Source organism: Protopterus annectens, chromosome 2.part1 (assembly GCF_019279795.1).
Source record: "Protopterus annectens isolate FY-2018-M chromosome 2.part1, PAN1.0, whole genome shotgun sequence".
Taxonomy (NCBI): domain Eukaryota; kingdom Metazoa; phylum Chordata; order Ceratodontiformes; family Protopteridae; genus Protopterus; species Protopterus annectens.
Window position 1 is genome coordinate 1,003,993,477 of NC_056729.1, and position 12,926 is coordinate 1,004,006,402.

Consider the following 12,926-nt stretch of genomic DNA (forward strand, 5'->3'; position numbering starts at 1 on the left):
AAAGGGGGCAGTCCTGGCATAAATCTTCTCTGCACATTATTAGTAAAGGGGGCAGTCCTGGCATACATTTTCTGTTTCCCATCCATAGATAGAAGTTGCACTTAAAAATGGGCAGGGATAAACTTCGTTTTATGTGGATTGAAAGTCTGTTCCATGGCAGCAGTAAATTCAATTCTTCCTTTAAAAAATGTTGAATTTTATAGTTCAAAGATTGATACTTTGTATTATTAGCCATTCTCCTGACTGAGTCCAAGTCATTTTACATATTATCTAAGAAAAGTAGGGTAGTTCGCATAAAATAATCAAACCAATAAATAAAATTATTTAATTTCCATCTTTTCATTATAGCTATGTTAAAACTTTCTGTAAGATTAGGTTTCACTTAAATGTAGTTTGTTAGATATAAATGCAGTATTCACTTTGCATAGGACTACAAATGCAGCCATATTAAGACAGACCTATATCTTCATTTTATGTTTTACATTTTCATTTTACATCTACTGGTGTATTTAAACTTTTCTGAGATTTACTGTCTGATTTATCTAGAAAATGTATTGCAATAAAACTGAATGCTTAGACAAGGAAAATTAAAGTTGTATTCAGAAGGTTACCAGGTATCTCGCAGCTTTTTCAAACTCCATCTTTTAAAGATTCCTTTGACAGTCTGATGTCACACTAGAAACTTTGGTTTGGAGATAGTGAAGTTTTTCAATATGTTACTGTTAACTGGATAATGTCCTTTACTCTGGTACCTTCGAGCATCTGAAGTTTTTTGAAAGTTTACTTTGAAGTAATGTTCTGAAGCAACATTGCTGTTCTGTAAAATCTGTGTAGTCTGTCTGCTGATGGACATCTGTAGATTTGTAAGGGTGCTATGGGTTTTTTGCACTAGTTTAACTGCAAATAGCTCCCCCATTTATGGTGTCTTACCATTATAAGAATTCAAAGACAGTAAAATTCTAGAATAAACTGGAATAAGGCTGAAATGAATGTCTTTATCTTTTAATTACCCAGAACTCCACTGAGCAGGTGCCAGTCTCTCTATTATGTGCCAAATCTTCTTTTTCCTTTTAGAAAAAAAGTCTGCATACACTGTAGTTCAGTTAAGAATAGTTTCTTATATATATATATATATATATATATATATATATATATATATATATATATGTATATATATATATACAGTGAAGGTAGTTGTCAACAATATCCAAATCAAATCTTACTGTCACCAATAATAGTGCTGATAAAATTAAATAGACTGAATAATAATGTCTGTAGCTTTGGCATTCATTATACTTTTTGTAAATTCTGTACTTAGAATGTATTATGTCAACACTATCCAAATCAAATCTTACTGCCTCTAATAACAGTGCCTTTAAACTGCAATAGACTACATTATATTGTCCATAGCTGCTGCACTCATTATACTCAGAATTATTTCTTTCCAGCTGAATAATACAATTAATATTCTGGAATGCTGGATATTTGACCTGCCTTCAACACTCACTCTCGAGTGTCTGTACCAACTTCTCTGGACTGCACTGCAATGACTTTCTGTGTATCAGTCCAAACTAATTAACTGACTTCTGTTTCTGAGGTTTCTCTCCTAATAATACTAAAACCCTGTAAATTTCAAAAAAGTTCTTCACAACCTCTTTAACCTTGGTTCAAAAGCTTCATACCATCTAAACATGTGCTGCACATTCTGTTATCACATTTTATTCTTATCAGTATTACAGACTGAATGTTATTCATTATACTGAAACATTCCTTTCTATTTTTAAATCCTGAACTAAAATAAATGGAAATGTTGAGACTGCCTGTTTTTGACATTTATATATATTGTTTTTAAAATTCTTTAAGATGGCATTAATATAATTTAAATTTGTTGGCTTACATACAAAAACAAAAATATATTTTTATAATCCATCATAATCTGTAAGGTTTGATAATATTATACTAGTTCTTGTGCAATTATTTCAGTTTTGCTGAGAGCAAAATGACTAGTCATTTTGCAACTACTTTAAAGTTACAAGCTAAACCATATGATTCTGTATTAGGAAGATCAATTCTTCCATTACCACATGTTGTTATGTGGTGAGACAATGCTTTTCTACATCTATTATGATAAAATAAAATGGTTTATCGGTTTCCTTTATGTACTTTTTATTTGGCATTAAAATGTTATGCATGAGACATTGGGTAATACTGTCATGTCTATCTTCAAAGAAAAATATTGTTCCATTTTGAATGCATTACTTTGCATTCAATTAATAATCATGTCATCGTTTGTATGCTATTTTCTAAGCTTGTAGCTAGGATAATACCTGAATATGATGAGTATGTTTCTAGTTATTTTAATGTATAGCTGTTAATGAAGAGTATTTAGCCAAATTCAATAATATTGTCTTGGTTTTATTTCTGTGACATTTAAAGTTAGTTATCTCTTCATTTTTTTTTTCAAAATAACCGTCTACATGTATAATTGAAATAGTTGTATTTGATAACTATAATAATAGTATCATTGTCCAAAAAATAATGTTTTAGGCACAAACACCTTACCGGTCTTGATAGTCATAATAGATTGACCTTGTATTTAAATTCACTAGTGGTTCTATTGCCAGTACAAAGAGACACAAAATAGTCAAGTATGTTTAATTTCCCTATTTATCCTAAATCCCTGTGACAAAAACATCCTTCGTATAAAATAAAAAATTGTGTTGTTTTTCAATGATTTAATTAGTATATTAAAGGAATTAGGGAATTCTAATCTAATATTTTAAAAAAGGGGTCCGACCAAGTGAGTCAAATGCTTTTCTATGTCTAAACTTATTATTACTAGTCAGTTTTACTCTGTTTTGCATAATCAATATGACTGATTATCATTGATGACGCATTGTTTTTTCCATAACATTTCTTGAGAACTGCTACACTATGGCAGACATATATTTTTTTCTTCATACATTGTAAGCATTTTACATTTTTAGCCTTAGACATATGCAACCCCTCAATCAAATAATTACCAGAATTATTTTATAGCACATATGCAAACTTTTCCATTTCAGAACCCTTAGTGACAGATTTTTGTGAGTTAACTCAGACATATAACTGTTCAATCTAATGCTAGAACAAAAGTTATATTTGTCAAAATGAACAGAAAAAAGAATATGAAATAATTCTGTTTTGCAAGATTCATGATCACTTCTGGACTTCTATACTATTTTAACTAAATCTATCATTTTTGCTTTCCTGTTATAGAATGATAATGATGAAAAGAACTCAGCTGTAACAGGTGGAAAAATTAGATGTGCTTCAATTTTTGCCCATAATGTTAGTACAGGTCTACTTTTAAATTCTGAAATCCCAAAACCTCGAACCTCTAAATCCTGATGTTCAGAAGTTTGAAGTTTTGGAATCTCGAAACGTATCAATGGAGAGCACTGTAGAGTGTGGAATGGGAACTTTACCATTCTCTTTACTACAGTGCGATCTCAGATTGGTATATTTAAATAGCAGGGGGTGTGAGGGATGCAGGAGGGCTTACCCCCCTGCATAAACATGATTTCTGAGGTTTTCTTCTTTTAGGTGTTTTTTATTTTTCATTTCAAGGTTCCAAAACTTTGAAATTCTGAACAACGGTAATTAGAGGTTCAAGATTTGGGGATTTCAAAATTTAAAAGTAGACCCGTTAATATATAGTGGGCACTTTTGATGGGAATGTAACAACTGACTATACATAGTATACATTGTAATTACATTTTTCTGCAGATGATTCTGACCTCATCTTTTAGGTAATGGTAATAACTAATATAATTACACAATGATAGGAGAAAGTCTAGTGCTGGGAACTTTGGGTTGGCTGCAGTATTGTGAATGCATCAGGCTAATGTTTTACTGCACTATCTCTCCCTCTTTCACACATTAAAAGATTACCAGGTTGTAGTAACTCTTTCCTATAAAACAAGAATGTAACTTGATTCAGGAGTCCTCATTAACATTGTGCACAAGATACATGACATGGTTAGATCTCCCTTGCAGAGCCCAGGGAAACAACCAAACATGCTTTCTGAGGATGGGCAGATCACTTTGCTTATTCAGCACCTTGCAAAAATGAGAAGCAGTTTAGCACTGTCTGCTTATTGCACATTCTGCCCCAGAGGGAAAAATTCCCAAGAGAGTATGATGCAGATCCAGGTTGCCTTGATCACCTTGATGGCCCAGTCTTTACTTGGAGTTATTCTGGGTGGCCATTATGACCAAGAAAGTTAAACAGACCTAGTAACTGAAAACAGGTGCAAGGGTCTCCTGATGCTATGCTGTATGAGACATAAAAGTAGTTAAAAAATGAATGCATAGCTTTGTGGCTGTGTATAGCAAAAGGCAGGACAGGAGGATAGTATTGACAAAATTAATTGCATTTTATTCTTTGCAAATCCTCTCTGAAGTGTTTATAACCATTTTCAAGTTACTTCATTATGTCAGCTCTGAAAAAGGAAAAACTGGGTTCCATTGCACATCCATTATTCTTTCTCTGAGCTCAGTCATTTTAATCAGTTTGTTTATTTCCAAGTATTTTTTCTTTACCTCTAACTTAATAAACTATTAAAGTACTCTTTTGATGTCTTGCCCTCCTGTTTTGCAAGAGCTAGGGACAGCTTTGTATGAAGTAACAAAGACACATCGGTGCACTAATCAGCCCTGCATCATATCATTGATGTCTTTTTTTCAGTTTCTATGAAATGTGTTTCTCAAACAGGAAAAGTATGTTGCCAACAAGTCAAGGACACGTCAATGTTTTCTGTAAAGAATTAATGAGTAGCAAGTGATAGAATTAAATGATTAATGATTAATCTGGGTTAAACTCACAATAGCACCAGTCATATTCATGGCTGGCCTGCATATCATCAACCAATTCTAAAGTCTTTGTCGCTGAGAGCTATATACAAGTTAAGTATATTAACTTGTTGATGAATTACACCTTTCTCAGAGGCAATTAATTTTTACTACTTTTCTAACTAGCTTTTTAGTGTTAGTTATATATTGCATTAAGGTAAAAGTACAAAGTCCACTATACTTAGCAATACCATGAAATATATTACAAAAGAAATGTATGTATATCATCATCATCATCATCAGACCCCTTTTTCCCATTTTTTTCTACATGGGGTCGGGATATCATGTTAACTGTTGCCAACTCTCTCGATTCAGTGCCACATTCCTGCCTTCTTCAACAATCATGCCTAACTGTCGCAGATCTTTTACACAATCCATCCACCACTTTGCTGGATGTCCTTGCTTCCTCTTACATTCTTCCTGTCTGTCCCAAATCTTCCTCATCGGATTGTCTACTGCTTTTCTTTACAAGTGTCCAAACCACTGTAATCTGTTCTCCTTGATCTTTTCTGCAATTGGAGCTTTGGCTTCTGCTATGTCCACATTTCTTCATCTGTCCCACAGTGTGCATCTTACCACCCTTCTCAGGCACTTCATTTCCATCACCTCTAGCTTTTTCAACTATCCTGCCTTTACTGCCCAGGTTTCTGTACCATACAGTAGTACTGGTCACACCTCTGTCTTGCACACCTTACTTTTCAGCTTCTTTGGCATTCCTCTGTCATAGACTACACCTGACATTCTAGGCCAGTTGGCTGCAGCCCCTCTGATTCTACCTTTGACCTCCTCATTCAGACTTCCCGTCTCCTCAACGGGTCTATATTATATCCTCAAACGCTTAAAAAAGTGAACGTTGATTGATCGAACTTATTTTCGTGAAACTGCAAAATATCGAAACAGCAGAAACTCGAATTTTTTCCTAGGGAAAGAATTTGGTTGTCAGTTTCTGTTGCTTCGGTATTTTCAGTGTTATGGTGGAAAGTTACTGGTCAGATTTAGGTAAGTGTGCGATTGTGTGGATGTGAGTGTTATGGTGATTTAGGTGAATTAGGGTTAGGGTTCAGGTTAGGTGTGTGTGCGATTGAGTGGACATGAGGGTTAGGGCGGATTTAAGTGAGTTAGGGTTAGGGAGCGGGTGAGGTGAGTGTGTGATAGTGACGGACTTTAGGGTTAGGGTTTGGGTTAAGGTAAGTGGGTAGTTAGTGGTGTGTGCATAGTTTAGTGTAGGGTTAGGTATCAGATTTTAGGTGTATGTGTGTGGATTTCTGTTTGTTTGGTGTGCTTATGTTGTGTGTATGTGTTTTGGATCAGCGATTTTTTTTCCCTGGGAAAAAAATCGCTGATCTGACAGTTCAAGATTGTAAGCTTTCGCTTAAATTAGGTCGATCAATCAACGTTCACTTTTTTAAGCGTTCGATGATATAATATAGACCCTCCTCAACCACCCCTCCCAGATAGTTGAAGCTGTTTACCTGTTTCAATATCTTCCATTATATCTCTATTCTCAGCTTCCCAGTTTGCTGCCATTACCACTGTCTTATCGGTGCTTAGTTTCATCCCATGTGCCTTCAGTTTTGCATTCCATTCTCCTATCATTTGCTGAAGTTCTAGCTTAGAGTCTGCCTGTAATACCACATCATCTGCATACAGCAACTTTGTTAATCTAGCCCCTCTGGCCTGTTTGTTAATGCAGTCCATCACCAGTATGAACAACAGTAGGCTCAGAGCTGAACCCTGGTGTACACCAACTCCCACTGGGTACCCCTCTGTGGGTCGAACACTGTTCGTACTTAAGTCATTGTATCCTTGTACATAGCCTGCACTAACTCTACCAATGTTTCTGGAACTTCAAACCACTGCAGTACTGCCCAGATCAGCTTTCTTAGGACCTTGTCATATGCTTTCTGCAAGTCTCGGAATGCCCAGTTGGACTCTCTCCTCATCTCTAGCTTTTTTACAAGTATCTATCTCACTGCAAACATCGGGTCAATTCTGCTGCATCCTGATTTTAATCCAAACTGCTCATCTCCCATCTTACACTCTACTACTCTGCATATCTGTTTATCAGTCACCCTCTCCGGAACTTTCATGCAATGAGATAGGAGTTTGTTGCCTCTGTACTGCCCACAGTTGTGAATGCCCCCTTTGTTCTTCACACTGGCATGAGTATGGTTATTCTCCAGTCATCTGGGATACACCTTTCTCTCTACACTGCTATTAGTACCCTCAGGACCCTATCTCACTCAGCATCTTTATCATATCTGCTGTGACCTCATCTGAGCCTACTGCTTTCCCTGACTTAATTTTCCTTATTGCTGTTCTTATGACGTCTAGGGTGGACTCCTCTTCTTCTCTCATCGTAGGGTATTTCTTGGGCAGTACAGCTTCTGTGGGGTTTTCTTCATTCAGAAGCTGCTGGAAATACTCCTTCCATCTGCCTTTGATGTCCTGTGGACTGGTGAGTAGGTTGTTGCTGGCATCCCTTATGAAGGTTGTTTGGCTATCTTCTTTATCTTTCTGTCTTTGCCTTGCAACCTGATATAGTTTATTTGTGCCACTTACTGAGTCACTTTCCAGAAGTTGGTAGAGTGCCTCCGATGCCCTATTCTTTGTTATTGCAACTTCTTTCTTGGCTTCTTTGTTAGCCAACTAGTAGTCCTTCCTAGCCTGGTCAGTCTTTTCTATCTACCACTTCTTCCTGCACTCCTTCTTTCATTGTATGACTTCCTGGACTTCTACATTCCACCACCAGCTTTCCTTATGAACCTTATTTCCATACCTGGCTTGGCCACATATCTTTTCTGTAGCCGTAACACATGCTGTTTTTAGGCACTACTATTCTTGTTCAACTCCATCTATTTCCTCCTCTTCTTGGGGTACTAGTGCCCCTGAATTGTTTTACTTTGTCTCCAGTCAACTTCCAGGTCTTCAGCCTAGTCTCCGTTGACCTTAGAGCCTTCTCTGACCATTGCTTGCAGCTGATTATGACAACTAATGGTTTATACTGTGGCCGACTTTTTCACTGGGGATGACTTTGCAATCATGGATTCTACCCCAGTGCCTTTTCCTTACTAGGAGGAAGTCCACCTGAGTTGCATATTGGCTACTCTTGCATGTTATCTTGTGACTGTCTCTCTTTCTGAACCAAGTGTTGACTACTATCAAGCCATTTGCCTGACAGAAGTCTAGAATGGCTTCTCCTTCTTTATTCCTGTTGTCCCACCCATGTGGACCCAGGCAGTCCTCATATTCTGTTCTATCTGCCCCAATATGTGCATTTCACCCATTATCAACACCAATTCATGCTGTCCTGCTTTATTTAGTAGGTCCTGCAGCTGCTGTCTGAGTGCACTCTTTTCCTCACTATCACAACCCTGCTGTGGTGCATAGGCTGACATCATTTATTTTATTTATTTATTTTACATTTGTTGACCAGGAAAGTCCAACTAGGCCCCACAGAGCCAGATTTCAGCGGAGGCCTGGGGAGAAATGCTCTAGATGCATGTGAATACTCCCCTATCATTACAGTAGTCTGATTTGCATAAATCTGTCATTAATTCTGATGATATCCCTCACTACCTTCTGAAGCTTCTCTTTCACCACAAGTCTTACACCATTTCTAGCCTGTGCCCTTCCTGAGTAATAGAGTCTTGATCCCAAGTCATGCACTGCCCTTCCATCTCGTCTCTTAGATACATAGGATGTCCAGCCTCCTCTGTATCATCATGTCATCCACTTCCAAGCTGCATCCTGTCAGTGAACCTATGTGTGTGTGTGTGTGTGTGTGTGTGTGTATATATATATATATATATATATATATATATATATATATATATAAATAAATAACCTTTATTCCACATAATAGAAATAACTTTGTCACTACAGTCACTGACCTTAACTCAACTATGTTTAGCAACATGAAGAAATCGATTAAAAAAGAAAATGTATAGATGTATATAACCTTTAGTCCACATAACAGAAACAACTTTGTTACTATAGTCACTGAGCTTAGGCATTTTTGTAGAAAAATTAATCTTAAAATATTTTTTCATATAAGAGAAAAGAGAAACAGACAATTTGGAGAAGGCAATGATCTAAGAACAGAACAGCAGGCAATAACAAGAACAAATGAAGGAAACCTAGTACCCTCTGCTCCAGCTTCAACCTACTATCTGAGCATGTGAAGAAAAATGTGATGATGATACACACAGAATTTTAGCTCGACCTTGCAGGAGGGGATTTTGTAACCTCACAGTTGTCGCCTCACAGTAAGATGCTGTCCGGTTCGATTCTCAGCTAGATCGTCTTCTGCATAGAGACATGCATGAATGGGTGTTCCTTCGTTGAAGATTGTGTATCAGGGCTGGTAACTCGGCATGTAAAAATCAACTACCAATCATTAGTGGACCGGAGTTCCGCTGTGGCGACCCCTAACCGGGAAAAGCCGAAAGACACAACAACACAAGAACTGCCAGCTCTAAAATGACTCAATGAAGACAAGAAGGATGATGAAAGCCCTCAAGGGGGTTGCCTTTTTATGACAGACACTGAGATATATAATCAAAAATTTGAATATATGCTAAGGAATTAGAATTTGTACAAGACAATAGATATTGAATAAGTTACAAATGCTTATAAGCTCACTGACATCAAACTGGGTAAGCTTAACTCAGACTTCTAGAGTCTAGATGATGATTTGTTTAGCTTTCTTACAATTCCCACTCTAGGATAGCACAATTTTGTGGCATCCCAAAACCTTAGAAAATGTGGATAACCCTCCTTATCACCCAGTGGTGGCAGAAGGTTGTTCAGCCACAAAAACTGTATCCATTTATATGGAATTTAAGAATAAGCAGCTCACTAGAAGTGGTCCCTCCTTCATTTTGGACCACCCTGATTTCTTGAAATTCTTGAAAAAAAATTAAAGAAATAAAAATAAAACTGGAGACAATACTAGCCACAATCCATGTGGGAGCCTTGTATAGTGTTCCTCCCTATAACTACTGTATTGATGCTGAGAAAGAACACATGAGCTCAAGAACTGGCACCAACCATAGAAAAATGCTGCTATGGATCCCAGGCTAGCCAATATAGCCTTGGTTAGCTGGGAAGAGAGCACCATTTTTCCTCAGAATTCTACCAATACATGAATTTTTTCTATTGTTTTATTGGTGATATCTTTATCACATGGAAAAGTTCCCTGAACAAGCTACATACCTTATTCTTCAACATTGAAAACACCACAGACTATTTACTCTTCTCCAGCCACTATATTTACAAGAAGGAGGAATTCCTGGACATCACCATCTGTTAAAAATGAAGAGAAGGTAAAGAATGACTTTTACAGAAAATCTGCATGAATGAGTCTTCTTCTACATGTCAACAGCATGCACCTCAAAGTTGTTAAGATAAATGTCATCAAATCACTAGCCTGGATGAATAGCCAGAGTTTCTGGATAGATGGACAGATTTCTCACCAACCTAAATCAACTCCATCAGGATTTTCCTAAAAGAGGATACAATAACAGTTTGGAGGACTATAAACTGGGACCCATAAAACAAAAAAATAATGATCCAGCTCTTTTGAACCCCCTGAAGGAAACTGTCACAAGCCACACAACTAAGTATCAAAGAAGAAAATGACAAACATAAAAGAGGCATGATCAAACATATTCCAAAGATTTGCATCTAATAAAACAAAAAAATGGTCAAAAACTGGAGCATCATAAAGAGAAAGCTATCTATCAGTCAGATTCTGGACCTTCAACCATCCTTCATTTATGGAAAAGGAAGAAGTATTAGAAGCTGGGTAGCAAATGGAAAAGAAATTAGTGCAAACACAGAACTACAGGTAAGAACTTTTCTGCTGGCTGCAGATGCTGTGCATTAATGAGCCAAAGAGCTATTTCTTATATCCAAACTCAAATAAGAAATAATATCTGTACCAACAAATATAACTGCAATAGTAACTGTGTGATATACCAAGCAAGCTGCACAAAATGCAAAGCATTCTGGGTTATAAAAACAATTAACCTTCTCAAAATAAGAGTGACCAAACACCTCTCAGACATTAGGCTTAAGGATTTCAACAATCCAATGTCTTGACAGGTCTGCAGGAACTATGAGAATTTGTTTTTCACTTCAAGAGAGACTCAGTTCAGGCCTGTTACAAGGCTGTCTAAATGCAAAGCTAGAGAAAAAAGAACTTGAATGGTAAATTGGAAGCCCAAATTGAATCAGACATGCTCCATTAACAGCATTGTCAAGTTAAAGATACTGGTCTATGGTAACTTTTATTAAAACTCAACACTGTTTAGTTTAATATAGCCACAGTATTTCAATGTAGAATGAGATGTCTATGCATGAGTTTATTTTTCATTTTTTTAACTTTAGCACTAAATGTTTAATTATATATTTTATTTATATATTGTTTAGGATTGTTGTTTAAGATAGACTTTTGATTTTTACTTTTACTTCCATTGTAACTCTTTTGATTGAAAGTCTAACTGAGCCCATTGAATGGTGCAAACTAACGGTACTGGTTATCCATAAGAAGGGCAATGTGTGAAGGTATGTTGATTTCAAAGTTAAAAAATGCAGCTATAAGGGAGAAGTTCATGCTATATAAGCCTGAGGATATTCCACTTAAGCTGGATGGCTCCTGAATTCCCTTGATATTAGATACTTTAACATGGTTTTGACAGATACCCATAGATAGACATATTGGAATCTAACAACCTTTATTACTCTGACTTGAAGGTTTTGTTTCAAAGGAACGCTATTTCCTACAACTTCAGCACCAGAAACATTTGAACATTAAATGAGCAATCTGTTAAAAGGGCATGAATATGTTGTTGATATGATGGATGACGTGCTAAAGCTTTTTTCTGATAAAGAGACACATGTCAAAAGATGAGAAGAAGTGCTATACTCTATTAAATCTCAGGTTTGAATCCTAGACAACGAAAAAATTAATTTTGATAAGCCTAATATCACATATTGTAGTCATGTAATAAGTGCCAGTTGAATCAAATCAGGTTCAAGCAAGATCAAAGCTGTATAAGAGCCGAAAGGTCCAACTTATGTAAATAAGCTATGTCAGCCCAAGACATGTAAATCTATTGGACACGTTTGTACCAGATCTCTTCATAGTGCTAAATCCACACTAACATATTTAACAATGAGACATACGGTCTGATCATGATGGAATGCTAAAGTCCAAATGTTCAGCAAAGTGAAATAAATACTGATATCTTTTCCATTGATAACCTACTATGATACCAGCTGCCATGGTTACTGATGCCAGTAGATATGATATATGTTTTTCCAGATCGATGGGATTGATGGACAAGACATAAAATGTTCATAATTTAGTACTAGGCTAACTTCCCTTGTTGGCCATTTTAATCCTAGCCAGTTAACCCATGTGAGAATCAAACCTTGCATATTGTGTCTGTAAGGTAAATGCCTTAACCATTATGCCAACTTTCCACTCACTGACCAAAAAAACCCCAGACATATAGCGAAAACACAAACTTCTTATTACCTTTTACTAACTTTTTCACTACGTTTTCCTTTACTTGAACCATTACAACCTTAATGACTTTCCTTCCTGCACTTAAACCAGTACAATCTATTCATCCCCTCTTAAACCCTACATCTTTTCTCTTCTCTTCTTTCTCTTACTTAAACATTTAAACATTACTTCACTTACTTCTCTTTTTCTCACTGCTCCAGTCACTACTCTTACTCTCTCATGCCTTCCCTTTGTACGTAAGTTATAAACCCTCCAAATAAGCCAGTTTGGAACAGGCAGCCAAGATAAAGATCCAAAGCTTGGAACTCAGTTTCAACAAGCGTCACACAACAACCAAGCTCACATGTGTTTAAAACAAAATTGAAGCAACACCTCAGAGCTTCCTAGTATTGCTCATTCTCTATTTTCCTTGGTTATCCCCTATTAAAGAAGGCCATTATCTACTTATTACTTCCATTGCAGTACAGACAGCTTCACAACCCTAGTTCTATCCGTC